Genomic DNA, 16,049 nt, shown 5'->3' on the forward strand with positions numbered 1-16,049 from the left:
TGTTTTAGTTTCGTATCGAAATGTGTTTTTTAACTTCTTCAGGTAAAAATAGGTGATACGTATTCGTATTTAGTTTTATGAGTTCTGTATCTAAATTCTAAGTCTTCAAAAATGCATGAAAATACTTCCAGATTATGTTTATGTCACGTCTTTTGCAGATTATGTTTATGTCACGTCTTCTCAAATTTACCCGGTAAAAGAATGGCAATTTATGATTCAACTTTCAATAGTGAGAGACAGCTTTAAATAATTCAATGAACTAAGTTTTCTCAAACTTTTGAAAATAATGAGGTAACTCATCACTCTTGCTTGCCGTTCTCGTGCACCAGTCGACGGCTTTAAGGTAGTCTGGTATAATATCAGTCCTGGTCTTTGGTTCTGAACGAGTATTAAAGGTAAACCATGGTCGTAAATCAATCGTCAGGTCGTGCTCTTATTCGCATTTCGGACGACGGTCGTGAGGAGTCGCCCTCAACCAGCTGGGAAATGAAGTCAGAACCTCAATCCTGAACTTAATTTCAGTTTCAGAATTTAGTTCCAGATTAACAGCTTCGGAATTACAAACTATGACACTGGAGCTGAAATTCCTAATTCTGGAACTGGTTTCTTGAATAGATTTTGGAGCTGATTTTAGTTTCTTAATTGATGTTCGGGCTTCGAATCCAGAATTTTGATTAAGGATTTTTTATCTTGATTCTGGAACTAAGTATTATTCAGGATTCAGCATCTGCATGCTAGAACTAAATTGGGAACGTGCATTCTAGAGTTAGGTTTTGAAACTGGATTCAGTTTCTTGATTACGGTTCGAAATTGAAGTTTTGAATTCAGTTCTAGTTCAATTTTATAATTCGAGAAATAAATTTATGACCTGATTTCTTGATCTGTATTCCAAACCTGAATTTTTTAACTGAATTCTTAACCTGTAGACTTTGAATTTTGTTCTTGTATACAATTTTAGAATTCATAATTAAATCAAATGATGACAAAGAATACTATTCAAATATTCTCAAGGGATCATACGAATTTTACCTTCACTATCTAAATCCAAAAAAAAAGTGTTCAGAGGTTTTGCAAAAGTTGATAAGTTAGTAGTAATATAACGATTTACAAAAGTTATCGATCCTAAAAACCTTGAACCTTTTCGTTGCTCTAGATTCTCGAGAAATATTAATGGTTTCTAGTTTTGCATTTGCTGTTTTATCTCCTTTTCCAGATAAATGATATCCAAAGAACTCTATTTCATTCACACGAAGGGAGCAGCCGCCCGGGCGCAACGTTTTTTGGGTGGCGGCAAATCAATCCTTGAGACCTTTTGTTTTTATTTTGCTCGTCAAATCGATCTCTCCAAAGATGGAGTTGAGCTTTTATTTTTTTGCTAGCTAAACGAACGATGGGGCGGTAAATTTTAATTCGTCCCGGGCAGGTTGCGCCATTGATGAAACCCATTCAGATGCTTCATTCAAACGTTCAAGAAAGGTTAATTTAGTTAGTTACGATAGGATAGATTTATTTATATTGATTGATGCATACAAATCTTGCAAAATAATACCCTCATTATACGGCGACTTACATTACCATTTCATTTCTTCCTCACATTTGGTCCTCCGCATAAAAGATTTATGTTTTACGTCATGATCTTCTACGGACTTGCGAGTTAAATAAGACAAAAATTGCTCTTTCCATGCTTCCCAACGAGATCTTGCTCGACCATCACCATTTTCCACAAATGATGGTATGTTAAAAACCAACTGCATTTGTTAATGTTAGTCCATTATTATAGGAAAGTTATAGAAGTTAACATATAAGTTTAGTGTTGGATCACACTTATAACCTTTCTTTTCTAGCAGTGAGAATAGTATATCATAAGAATATCTCTGTGCACAAATCTCCAAATATCAAGGGGAACGTGCCATTTGAGCCAATTTGTTCTGATTCCTGATTAATCAAAACACAGTGCATCATCATAAACATCATCATCAGCATCAACCAGCTGGAAGTAAAACAAAGTCATTTGCCGCTCTAATCACTATGTGGAGTGAAATATTTTTCTAAACTAATTTTGCATGGAGCATTGCTATTGCGTAGAGAATGCTGTCAAATTAGCAATAACAATGTGATTGCGATCCAAACTTATTATTCCATGAAATTTTCATCTAGCTTTTATTATTCTTAATTTAGTATTCATTTTCCTGTGAATGAAACTACGCATCAAACGAGAATATATGTTGAAACTACGTGAACCGTAACGTAACGAAACCGGTATTTTCCCCAACTCTGTAGATGAGTAGTGTTAAACGAGCATTTCTCAAAGATACAAAATTGACAATGTTCCATAATTTTGGAAAAGTTTCATTGACACGCGTAATCCTTAGTTATAAATTCCTGTAGGATTGCTGTTATTACTAATTTTCACACCCCTCAGCGGGGCATCAACGATTTCAGACGTAGATTATACCATGTCTTCACTTGATCATATGTGATTTTCCTCCACCAATATCAAAGCTGATCGAATCTTCCGATGATTGAACTTTCTACTCACTACCGATTTTGTGTGACGGAAGATCCGTACCGATTTCGATCGATGTGATTTAAAGATCACTGATCACTGGTCAGAAGTGATTTTTATTGGGAAAGGTCACAAGGGATCTTCTTCGGCAGTGATCTCGATTTGATGAGGTTTTGAACTTTATTTCCTCAGCCCTGTGTGCTACACTAAGGAAATATTATTCCTTAGCTACAGAAATAATATAGCTGTGTACCCCAACGACAATTAAAACTGATAATTTAAATGTTTCATCAATTCCAGTCAAATACTTTTGTTATATTATATATTTAATATTAATAAAATAATGTCAATGGTTATGTACAGGGTCCGCCATGTAACTTTTTTTTAAACATGCAATAAAACGCAAACGGTTCATCCAATTTCAAAATTTATTTTTTCATATTAAAGTACAATCCTTCCGGTTAATTGTGGAATATAATTTCATTTAAATGGCTGCCTCGGCTGGCCTTGCAGTACGCCATTCGGTCGGTCCAGCTTTTTAGCACATTTTCGATTGTATGCAGCTTTATTTCAGCTATGGCTGCACGAATGTTGTCCTTCAAGGCTTGAATTGTCTCTGGCTTGTCCACATAACACTTATCTTTGACAGCCCCCCAAAGATAATAGTTTAACGGCGTCAAATCACAGTTCCGAGGCGGCCAAACAACATCCGAATTTCGACTGATAATTTGATCTTCGAAGACTGTGCGCTGAAGATCGATCGTAGCGTTGGCTGTTGGAACCAAATGTCCAAATCTTCCTCTTCAAGTAACGGGAAGAACCAATCGCTAATCATGGCGCGGTAGCGCTCGCCATTGACCGTGGCGGCGGCTCCTGCCTCATTTTTGAAAAAAAAAAATGACAGAATGATGCCGCCAGACCAAAATCCGCACCAAACCGTCACTCTCTGAGGATGCATCGGCTTCTCCATGATAACGTGCGGGTTTCAGTCCCCCAGATGCGACAATTTTGCTTATTAACATACCCGCCGAGATGAAAATTTGCTTCATTCGAGAGGATGATTTTTTGGCAAAAATCGGCGTGCTCTTCACGCTGATCGCAAGCCCAGTTGGCGAAGCGATAACGCATCGGACAACCATTTTTGTTCATCGGAAGGATAAAGCTTGCTTCATTTAGAATTGGAACAAACTTTTGCTCATATTGTGGTGCTCCTGGTGGACGGATTTGGAAGTTCTTGGCACCCACGTGTCGGGAATTTTGTCAGTTTCACGTATGATTTTTGACATTCCGCAAATCGACTGTACTTTGTAAACAATCAACATGGAAGCCGAAGGAAGAGAGAAAATTGTGCACAGTTATTTGGAAAATCCATTGTGGTCTGCATCTAGGCTAGCTAAACAGCTGACATTGCCCAGAAATACCGTATGGCGCGTTATCAAACGGTATAAGGAAACATTGACAACGATTCGGAAGCCTCAAGCCAATCGTCGGAGTGGAACTTTCGACCGGAAACTGCGTGGTAAGATTTTGAAGTCGATTAAGAGGAATCCTAATCTGTCGGACCGTGATTTGGCCAAAAAATGCGGTGCTGCCCATAGTACCGTGAGGGGAACTCGACTCCGGGAAGGAATCAAGTCGTATCGAGCTAGCAAGCAGTCAAATCGGACCATAAAACAGAATAGTGTGGTCAAAATTCGTGCTCGGAAATTATATGACCATGTCCTGAGCAAGTTCGACGGGTGTCCTCTGATGGATGATGAAACCTATGTCAAGGCTGACTTCGGGCAAATCCCAGGTCAAAAATTTTAGTTGGAAACGGCTCGGGGGATGTTCCAGTCAAATTTAAATTTGTTTTTGCCGACAAGTTTGCAGGAAAATTTATGATTTGGCAGAGCATTTGCAACTGTGGCAAAAAAAACGAAAGTTTTCGTTACAAATATGACAATGACATCGGAACTATACCAAAAAGAGTGTCTCCAAAAACGAATTTTGCCGTTCGTTCGATTCCACGACCATCCCGTAATGTTTTGGCCAGATTTAGCAAGCTGTCATTACAGCAAAGTCGTTCAAGAATAATATGCAGAGAAAGGGGTCCAGTTTGTTCCGGAAAAACCTTAACCCACCCAACTGCCCCCAGTTCCGCCTTATTGAGAAATACTGGGCAATCATGAAGAGGAGACTCAAGGCAAAGGGAAAGGTTGTCAAAGACATCGATCAGATGACGACCTGGTGGAATAAGATAGCTAAAACGATGGACGAAGAAGGTGTGTGCCGCCTAATGAGCCGTGCTACAGGGAAGAATCGAGAATTCCTTCGAAACCGTGACGAATAATTTGATCCTTATTTTTTCTTAAAAGTATGAAGGAAACGCTACATTGGTATAAAAAAAGATCTTGAATTCAATAATAAATAACTGAAATACAAACTATTGTCTTTGTTCCAATTCTATCTGAAGCAAGCTTTAAAACTTAGTTTCTGTCAAATCATTAAAGTGACATTAAGGTTAACAATGTCGAAATAACCGCTAGTTCAAAAAAAAAAAAAAAAGTTAGATGGAGAACCCTGTAGTTTTAGACATATTTTTAATCCAACGACAGCATGTAATAAATCGATTTTTTTTGTATGGTTTGTCATACATATTGAGTATGTATTGAGATGAATTTTATTTATTTTGAATACGTGACATGCGACATAGGGGGGGGGGGGGGAGGGGGGTTCTTTGCTGCTGTGACAATTTGTGACAAAGGGAAATGGGGGGGTTAAAAATTGCCAAAAAAGCGGGACGTCTTTTATGGACAGCCCCTAATTTTCTAACGAGAAATGATTACGTGGATTGCAGCAGTTTACTTCGAAATACAAAAAAAAACATTAAATTCAACAGCAAGTTGTATGTGTTGAAAGAAATAGTCTTAAAAATACAATTAATTGTAGTAATCCCCACAGATCTTACTGCGAATCAATTGTTTCTGCTATAAAATCAATGGTTTATTTTTTCACTGGTAAGAACTGCCGCAAGTATTTATTAAAATTTAAAAGGTTGCTTGGGTGTGACAAGCCTTCCATCTTCGTTGACGTTATGTCACAATTTCGAAGCATGCTAGGACCTTCTTTTATACACTTTTGCTAACACAGGCTCTCGCTTGTACAAAACCCTCATGGATTGCTTTGAGACTGCTTCGGTGGCAGATAAGAACATGCTGTTCTCAGTATCTTACTGGAAAGTTGGTTGGTTGAATGAAACGATTTCCGTGGGGTAAGAAAATGCATCACCAAAGTTACATTTCTTTGTCACGTCACATGACAAATGAGCAAGTGAAATAGCAAGCTTATTTCTTAACACACAAGCAAACTTTAAAATTGTCTCACTTGATACATTGATACATCGCAATTCAAATTCACAGGACTAGAGAATGACGAATTGACCAAACCAAGCCTTGCCTGTTTATGCATATTCAGGAAGGCCTTCCGTTCTGATTTCACCTGGATCGCATCACTAAACGGGCCTGTGTTCAGTAGTCAAATTCCCAATCCGGGCTCTCCGCAGCAAGTTTGCAACATGCTCAAACTGACCCAAACTGAGAATGACCGCAGCAATATTTATGGGATAATCCGGTGCTGATGATTTTTCCATTGCAGTTTAGGCATAAAATTTTCATCAATTTCGACCGATGACAGGCAAAACGAGTCCAGGAGGAGGAACAGCAGGTGGAGATTCAGTGGTTCGAACGGCACACATTTGAAATGTAGCCTCAGCCGCATCAGTAGGCAACTGACCTGATTGGGGACTTCAATCGCCACCAGCGGGTGCCATCCATAGTGTAGCATTCGGTTTTGGTCAACCGTCGTATATTCTGTGTACAAATTGGGTGGTGGCAAAAAAAAGTACACTGTGTCCACTGCTGCATTATAACAGCAGTAATATCAAATACAAAGACACACACACATACATTCGTCGGAAGAGGGCGAGAGAGAGAGAGTGAGAGAAATCCCATACGCGGTGTGCAAGGATGTTAACCCCTCGCCATTCCCCAAAATATTGCTATTGAGATAATAAAAAAAAGTACACCCTCGACCTGTGTTTCCGAAAGCTAGCTAATATTTTATTCATCGTAACGAGAAATAATAAATTCGTTGAAAATTTACGACGGCTTACGATGGGAAATGGAAATGGTGATGGTGCTCGTGGCGGAAAAAGCATAGCGAAAGCGAACAAAAAAAAACGTTGAGTAGCAAACTCGGAGGATGAGTTCCTTCAAAAAAATTTAAAGCACATAATAATGCCAACTGATAAGCTGTAATTCACTTCGTTTGTGCTTTCGCTTCGACTCGTACTGGCTTCTGATTTGCTTCTCCGGCTTCGTTCAAGTTATGATGATGTTTCAAGCTCATCCTAACCTCCTCGCGTATTGACCGCTTTTTGCCCGAACGGATGCGAATAGGGGAAATACCGAGAGGGTGATAGGCTCTGCTTCAAGCGTGCCGAGTTCTTTGCCGAAGGTCGAAACAGCCAGCGAGCGAGTATGCGAGAGGTCACAGGGCTACGGAAAGTTCTAATAAATGGAATGCGCCCGTTTGCAGTGATGCTGTCGTTATGAATCACTGACGGTACCACTGCTGGTGATGATAATGTTGCTGACGGCGACGATGATGATGATGATGAAACTGTTGCCGATTGTTGGTTACTAGCGAATATTTGTTATTTTAATAGTTTTGTGCAGCACTGGTCTGACTGAGGATAAAGTGTTCAATGGTCGGGATAATTTCTAGAAAGATTATGGTGCTTGTCGATGTTAGTCTACACACACACACACACACTCGTTGCAGCCCACTCGAGACAGATAGCGATTTGCTGTATTATATTTGAGCATTCCATAAAAACTAATGTTCTATAACACTGACCGTTTCAAAATAGGAGAACGATTTCGAATCGGTTCGCTTTGATTCGTTTCTTGAGGCAATCACAATTTTCCCAATCAGTACAAAATTGTATGATCGACTTTTATTCGGCACTTGAACGAATTATCAAGAATTCATTGCACGTAGCGGGAATTTTGAAGGATTTAGTAGAGTAAATTATCGAAGCTTACCCTAAAATTTTAGGCATCATTGGGAAGCAACTGTAACCTATATTTTTATCAAAAAACTTTTCATCGAAAACTATAACCAAAAATTTTCTTGTTGGTTTCCAAATGCAAAATTTTAACCGAATAAAAAAATACAAAAATTTACCTCGAATTCAAATGATAATTTGACTTTGCCCATTGCGCAATAAATACGAATAAAGTTTCAGCGCATTGCGCATTGAAAATCTGGAATTTTAAATTATATTTCTGTATGAAATGTTCAAAACGACGAATGTAACAATGAGAGATTCTCTTTGTTTACTTTCTCTTTCGATTAAGACGGTACTCTCAGCAATCCTTCACTTCAATTATTTACCTATAATAATAACTAAAGCAATCATCTTTGAATCTGCACTGAAGAAATTACCGAAAAAAGCAGGAATGCTTCGCAATAGTCGAAAGAAAAAGTAAACATAGAGAATCGCTCATTGTTACATTCGTCGTTTTGAACATTTTATACAGATTTATGTTTCGCCTTTTGCTCATCATCACACTTATGTTTGCACCGAAGTACAATGCCTTTGCTGCCGAACGGAAAAAAAACTTTAAGAAAACCACAAATCCTAAGTTAACCTACCCACGATAATCATTTTTTATCGTGGTTCTGAAAGTTGGGTTGACGACGATGAACACAATTTATATAACGGAAATGGAAACAAGCAAACTGTTCATTTGGCACCCATACTTAAGGGCTTAGGCCAGTAGTCGCATGAAATCACGTGGCTCGCTGTGCGTATTACATTTCTCTCCATGCTCTTTCGCAAACGTGCAAAATGACTCTCGATGTGGCCGGGTGGCCGAGAAAGTTTTGATATTTTCGGTTACAAGTTTGACAAGATCACATAAAATCCAATTGTTTGGCAGCCGTTTTGAGCCGATTTTATTTCTCTCTCATGTTTCGTTACGTTACCAGGGACCTAAAATGGCGCCGCCATAGAACTACCTTACCTTCACAAAAATAACATTCACTTCATTTTTATTGCAACAACATATATGTATTTATGCACTAATCGCATCTAAATTAAAATACCTAGTCATTGTCAGGATAGATTTTTGATCCATGCTTTTGAAGGCGAGATAGTCAAAACAAAACAAGTTGGAAGACGGCGTTTTCAGTTATGCAATTCTTTCTTCAGAAAAAAGACTTTCCGGACCGCAAATGTCAATGAATCATTCTGAAATTTTCACAGAATAATGTGTGTGTTTTAGGGTGATTTAGAGGGCTATTTTTATGCTTTAAATCTGATTTTCTCAGAAACAGTGACGAATAACAAAAAACCCAACAGACAATCTATTATAAAATTAGTTTAGATTATTCTGTGATAATTTCAGCATGATTAATTGACTTTAGCGGTCGGGAAAGTCTTTTTTCTGAAGGAAGAATTGCATAGCTTCAAGGGCATGCATCAAAAATCTATCCTGACAATGTTTAGATGCGACTAGTGCATAAAAACATAGGTCGCGAGAAAAATGAAGTGAATATTATTTCTGTGAAGTAAACTTTCCTAACAAAACAGCAAACAGTTCAATCTCTCAAAAATTCGTAATATTTGGTACAATCTTTCTCCATCGAAAAAATATTCGTCACATCCTCGACGATGACATCAAAACTTTTTGTCGAATAGTGCCTCTGAATTAGCGTGAATTGCCATTCAGTCATCTTTTGAATCGATATGGTAACCCAGGTGGTTAGGATGGGTATGCTGTCAACAAGAACGATTTTGTGTCTAAGTTAATAAATCTACCGAATTACGAAATTCTGTGCTTGTTTATGTTCTTCCTGTAGGTGTTCTTGAACTTTCTTTGTGATATTTAATAGAATAGTTCTTTATCGAAAAATTTTACACCTAATTTTTTATTTTGTCACTAGCGTAACCTTTCCCATGTTAGGGTGGATAAAAAAAGTGTCTTCGTAACAGTTAAAAAAATTAACAAAGTGAAAACGCAAAAGTGCTCGCAAAATTTTTTTTATGGATAACGATTGTACCAAATCTTACGAAATACTGAGAGATCGAATATCGTTTTCTCATGGAATTGCTGTATATTTAGAATAGTGTATTTTTGCAGTATTTGAGTAAATAAACATTGATATCATTAAAGATGATGGAGTTTTATGCCTAGATAGACAATGTTGGGCTATTCTGTACCCTTATAAAAGTTAATACGAAGTTAATGAAGTACGATTTCTTGAAGGGTTGGTGGGAAATGTACGCTTTCGGACATAATTGATATGATTTTCTGAGCCTTGTTTGATCTTTCCGCATAGCTTCAATCACATTTTAAACTTTTCTGTTTTCCTTTGTCTGTATTGACTCTGTTTACTGGTCTTAATGTTGATTTATTCTTTTTTCTTAAATTATTTACTAATCACACGGATATGACTATTGTTCATCTTTTTCTTCTTTGTAGTTAGATATCGCTTCACTTGAAACGCGTTCCTCGCATATATCCGTACTGGAATAAGAATATTTGTTTCTTGCGTCGTGTTGACAAGTAGGAAGTGATTATTTCTTCATCTAGTTGGTGTTCAATTGGTGGACACCCAAACCTCACCAGTCTGCATATATGTGTTTATGTTTATACATATAAATGATCGCTTTTTCTTCACCAATATATATACGTGTTAATAAATTCAAATATTTCCACACATGCGTACGTATATCAAAACATATATACATATATAAGGTACGTAAATGAAGGTTTGGGTGTACTGGGGACGGGTATAGCGTGATGGGCAAGTCAATGCCTTTCATGCAGCCCACTTGGGTTCAATTCCCAACCCCGCACGCAGGGTGAGGAAGTTTTTCTGACCGCTATATCCGTGCATTAGCAGATCAGAATGACCTTAAGGTTGAAACCTCTATAATCAGAACAAAAAAAAACACAATTGGTGTACTAAATGTATTGCAAATAAGTTATATTAGGGTTCGATATCATCAGCTGGGGTGTTTCAAAAGTGCGGAGTCTCTGTTTGCATTACGTAGGAATCGGAACACGTGAATAGAAGAAGCACTAGGAATGACGATAATGTAAATAAATTTATCAACGCTCCGATGACGGGTTTGATCTTCGACAAATAGAAATACTGATATGCCGCACCAATTACTTCTGCTATTGCAAACTCCTTTACCGCTTTCCTCCCTTCACCCTCCCAACATCTTTCCGTAAAAAGTTTTCCCAGAACCAGTGACGACGACGAAATGAAACTGCAGCAACGCACAGAGAACTGGAATGTGAGATGAAGGCATGTGTTCGGGGACATCAAAGCAATCGAGTGCCAAATCGGTTATCAATTATTAGTGAGTCGTATTTACGTTCTAACGGTGACACTTCTTCTTTGCAGTGCATCAACTTTGCAGGAATGTGAGTCAGTGAAATCGAAACCAAAACCTGGTACCAAAGAGTAGTGGAAGAAAAAGCAGCAGCAACAGCAGCGCCGCACCTGTCAAACCAAATGAATTTATAGATGTATTTTTTGTCTGTTACCAAATATTTGAAAAGTAAGAGTTATTAGATATGAATAGAATTGTTATTATCAGTTTATGGATATTATTACTGTTTGACAAAGTTTTATGTCAAGGTAAGTACCAACTTTTCATGCTGTATCATGCTATACAAGCCCTTTAATTAGACCGTAAGTTCCAGAAGAGAAATGCATTCATATTCGTGTACAAAAGAGCGGAGCTTTTGCATTTTTAATGCATATTTGCTACGATTTTTCATACACTTTGTGGGATTTGATATGCTCGCGGATGTATTGCTTTAGTATTCCATGAAGAATGACGATGATCGTGATGATGATGATGACTATGACGACGACGAACAGTGTATGGGAAATGGCCTACGTGCACGGGAGCGTGTGTTTTCCCACAGGTTGTAAAACGGCAACCGACCGACCGGTGGAGTGCCGGAGGGATGAGGGACATGTGTTGTTATCTTTTACCTCCCTTGGTGAAATACGGATTTCTCCGGTTGGTACGTGCACGGAAGGGTCGGTTTACCAGTACAGACCGCCCAGGGCACAGGCTAGGCGAGAAGAGTTTGAATTAGTCGCGATGAATGTTATATGAGAGGTTATGAATAAGTTAGTTTCCGTAGAGTTTTCCAGTTGGCATTACTCTACTGTACTTTGTTTCATTATTTAACCTTCTTAATTTCGTTTTCGGCAAGCACTCAGCAAGCCCAACTTTTCAAAGATCTTTCGTTTTTTGTTGGAAATTGTGAACATAGAAATCTGCATTATGTTACCGATCATTATACCTCAAATTGTGTTTCTTTTGTCGTTAAAACGTCTTACATTAATTTTGAGCGCCTTTTCAAAACTCGTAATTGGAAAAATGGGTAGAACTCAATCGTGAACATCTAGAGTTGTACTACGCGTAAAAATATAAGTCTTTCTCAAAGTAATCAATAATATGATCATCAAGTTATGATTAAATTTTCAACAGTAAAGTGTAAATAAACCATAAACAAATTAAAAAAATTTTACACCTTTTGGAAACAATGAGTAATACTCCTAACGTTTGCTTTTCTCGTACCCGCGACGACGGTTTTGAGGTAGTCAGGCACATATTAGTCTCGATGGTCATCTGGAAGAGTATAAAAGGTTAACCATGGTCAAAAATTGATCATATCTTCTTGTGTCTGAATTTTGCAACTGAATTCGGAGCTTTTCCGAAGTTTAGTCATCACTCGTGCAAAAATCAGTCAAAAGATGTTATAAAAAAGTGTTTGATCCACCTAGCAGTGAGATGATACCTTTTTTATCAATTCGCATGAGTTTTTTGCACGAATATTCTTCGGTGTTTTAGTTCTCATGACATTATTCTAATGACCATCGTTTTAAGCGGCAATTTGTGATTTTAATCACTAAATATGCAAATCGGATCGAATTTGAATCTAAACGTGTGACAATCGATTGAACATTCCATCAGATGTCAAAGAAAGTTTCAGTTTACAGTTAAGGCGGTTATAGGGCCGGTATTCAGAAACCAGCATAACCCAAAACGATTCGTATGGCCAACAAAAAAAATATGACGAAATTGCAATAGTTTTCAGTTCAACTTTGAAGCTTTTTAGAATTGTCATCTTCTATATCGGCTTGAATTAAAAAAAACTCATCGCCCTGTAATTCCAGAATCGGATAAAATTCATTAACTTTGCATGGGACCATAAATCCTTTAATTTGAATTTTTGTTTTTGAAATTCAATTGTTTGAGAAAACGATTGGATACTGGAACCGGAATTCGAAATCAGTGTAGCCGAAGTCAGTTAAATTCACCCGAGGAGTTGTATAGTTTACATTTGATTCAAAATGTTCGAAAATCAGTGCAGACTGATTAAAAAGCAAGATGTTTTATAGAATCTTAAGACCTTACATTTGAATTTTAGATCGGTTCAGCCATCTATGAGAAAAGTGAGTTACACTATTTTAATTTCGTTTGACATATCATCCTGTATGTTGTACACAGTCTTAGTGGTACTTAGAAACAATCGTATGTAACAGTGTAAAAAATCGTATTTCACGTTGCTCCCAAGCATTGCATTATCATATAGCGCTCAAAATTCCTACTACTGGAATAAGGGGAAAAGTAGCTTACACAACAATATCGATATCTCCGTTAAAAATGGATGGATTTTAACAATCTATGGCTTGTTGGATAGCTATTGCCGTGTGGAATCTAAGTCTAAAAACATATTCTGTTTTCAAGGTCAATTGTGACAGATATTGACAGAAAACTGAAAAATTTGACATAAAACTTCGTATAACTCAAAAAGTAGACATCCGATCTCAAAACCATTCAATAGCGTTCTGGGTGACGGGGAGACCTTTCATTTGCGACTAGTTCGATCAAAATCGGTGCAGCCATCTCTGAAATCTCGACCTCTTAGTTGACAACACACATACAGACAGACAGACACACACACACACACACACACACACACACACACACAAGGACATTTGCTCAGTTCGTCGTGCTGAATCGATTGGTATATGACACTCGGAAATTTTTTCTAAAGTTTGAGCGAGTTCTATACCTATTTTTTATATTTATAAAAAAAGGTAAAAACTCAGAGACTGAAAAAATCACTTCCGAGATTATCATTCATGAAACAAGCACCCACAAAAACACAGAACCCCGAAATTCACTAGTGATTTTATGTGTCAGCAAAACTTAATGATAACTTTTTACCCACAGAAATATCGCTAAAGAGATAATTGAAAGAGTAAAGAGTCTCCGATGATATTTCGATGCTCTTTTGAATAAATTCGCAACTGAGAAATAATGACTGCAATTTTTTCGATGCACGTGAGGTGGTCAATATGAACAACAATTTTTTTTCCATATTCCAAACAGTGATTATAGCGACGGAAGACTGTTTTAATTCCAGCTGACTGGTTACACTGCTTTATTTAGATCAAACCCAACAAAACGCTATTTAACATGCATTTGATTCATAGAAGTAACAGGAGCGCAGCATTGATAGCATGACTGAAACAATCAAACGCTGCGCCTGGCGCGTTTGAATTGGCAAAGGGATAACCTGCGCTTCTGCTACTTCTGCGTACGATGTTCAAGTTAAATTGGGTAATCTTTTTAAACAGCAGCATCACATGCTCTGTGATTGTTTTACTATTGTTATAACTATTATTTATAATAACACTTGCTGATTTTTCCCTGTCTCTATAGAAAGGTATTAGAATTGCTGAAAAAATCGACTTTTGAACGGAGCCTCGGAGACCTATAGTGTTATATACCATTCGACTCAGTTCGACGAGATCAGAAAATGTCTGTCTGTATGTGTGTGTGGCTTTTGGTTCCGGAGATATGATTGTAAAGGGTGATTTTTTAAGAGCTTGAGAACTTTTTTAAACAATAAAACGCATAAAATTTGCAAAATCTCATCGGTTCTTTATTTTAAACGTTAGATTGGTACATGACATTTACTTTTTGAAGATAATTTCATTTAAATGTTGACCGCGGCTGCGTCTTAGGTGGTCCATTCGGAAAGTCCAATTTTGGGCAACTTTTTCGAGCATTTCGGCCGGAATAGCCCGAATTTCTTCGGAAATGTTGTCTTCCAAAGCTGGAATAGTTACTGGCTTATTTCTGTAGACTTTAGACTTGACGTAGCCCCACAAAAAATAGTCTAAAGGCGTCAAATCGCATGATCTTGGTGGCCAACTTACCGGTCCATTTCTTGAGATGAATTGTTCTCCGAAGTTTTCCCTCAAAATGGCCATATAATCGCGAGCTGTGTGGCATGTAGCACCATCTTGTTGAAACCACATGTCTACCAAGTTCAGTTCTTCCATTTTTGGCAACAAAAAGTTTGTTAGCATCGAACGATAGCGATCGCCATTCACTGTAACGTTGCGTCCAACAGCATCTTTGAAAAAATACGGTCCAATGATTCCACCAGCGTACAAACCACACCAAACAGTGCATTTTTCGGGATGCATGGGCAGTTCTTGAACGGCTTCTGGTTGCTCTTCACTCCAAATGCGGCAATTTTGCTTATTTACGTAGCCATTCAACCAGAAATGAGCCTCATCGCTGAACAAAATTTGTCGATAAAAAAGCGGATTTTCCGAATGGACCACCTAAGACGCAGCCGCGGTCAACATTTAAATGAAATTATCTTCAAAAAGTAAATGTCATGTACCAATCTAACGTTTAAAATAAAGAACCGATGAGATTTTGCAAATTTTATGCGTTTTATTGTTTAAAAAAGTTCTCAAGCTCTTAAAAAATCACCCTTTATAAGTGACGTAACCGACGAAAAGCGCTGTATTTTTACGCGCTCAATTTTCTCAGAAACGGCTGAACCGATTTTAACAAAGTTATGCCCGTTTGAAAGCTACTGTCGGGCCATTGATCAAGTTCAAAGATCAACTGGCTGAGACTTTTGGTTCCGGAGATATGATTGTATGAGTGACGTTACCGACAAAAAGCGTAGTATTTTTACGCGTTCAATTTTCTCAGAGACGGCTGAACCGATTTTATCAAACTTATGCTCGTTTGAAAGTAACTACCCGAGCAGAGTGTGAGATCAAATTGAAAACTCATTTTGATGTTGTGATGTTCGCATTTATCGATTACTCAATTTGCTGCTGTTTTGGTCGTTTTAAGTGGCAAAACATCAAAATCGAAAGCAAAAAGATATCCCGATGATAGCAAAAAGAAAACTATTTTTGCTAACAGCGAAAGCAAACTTAAATCTAAATAAGATATAGATTTTTTCTTGTTGATAGCAAAACTAGTTTTCAATTTGAAGTTATTATCACACAACGAAAACTAAACTGGAATGCATAATCAGTTATTGATTTGCTTTAAAAAGACATTACTGAAAACAAACACATCGCAAGCATAAGCTAAAAATAGATTGGGCAAAAGACCCGGGATAGTATACCTTTA

This window comes from Malaya genurostris, unplaced genomic scaffold (genome assembly GCF_030247185.1).
Source record: "Malaya genurostris strain Urasoe2022 unplaced genomic scaffold, Malgen_1.1 HiC_scaffold_59, whole genome shotgun sequence".
In the NCBI taxonomy this organism is placed as follows: Eukaryota; Metazoa; Arthropoda; class Insecta; order Diptera; family Culicidae; genus Malaya; species Malaya genurostris.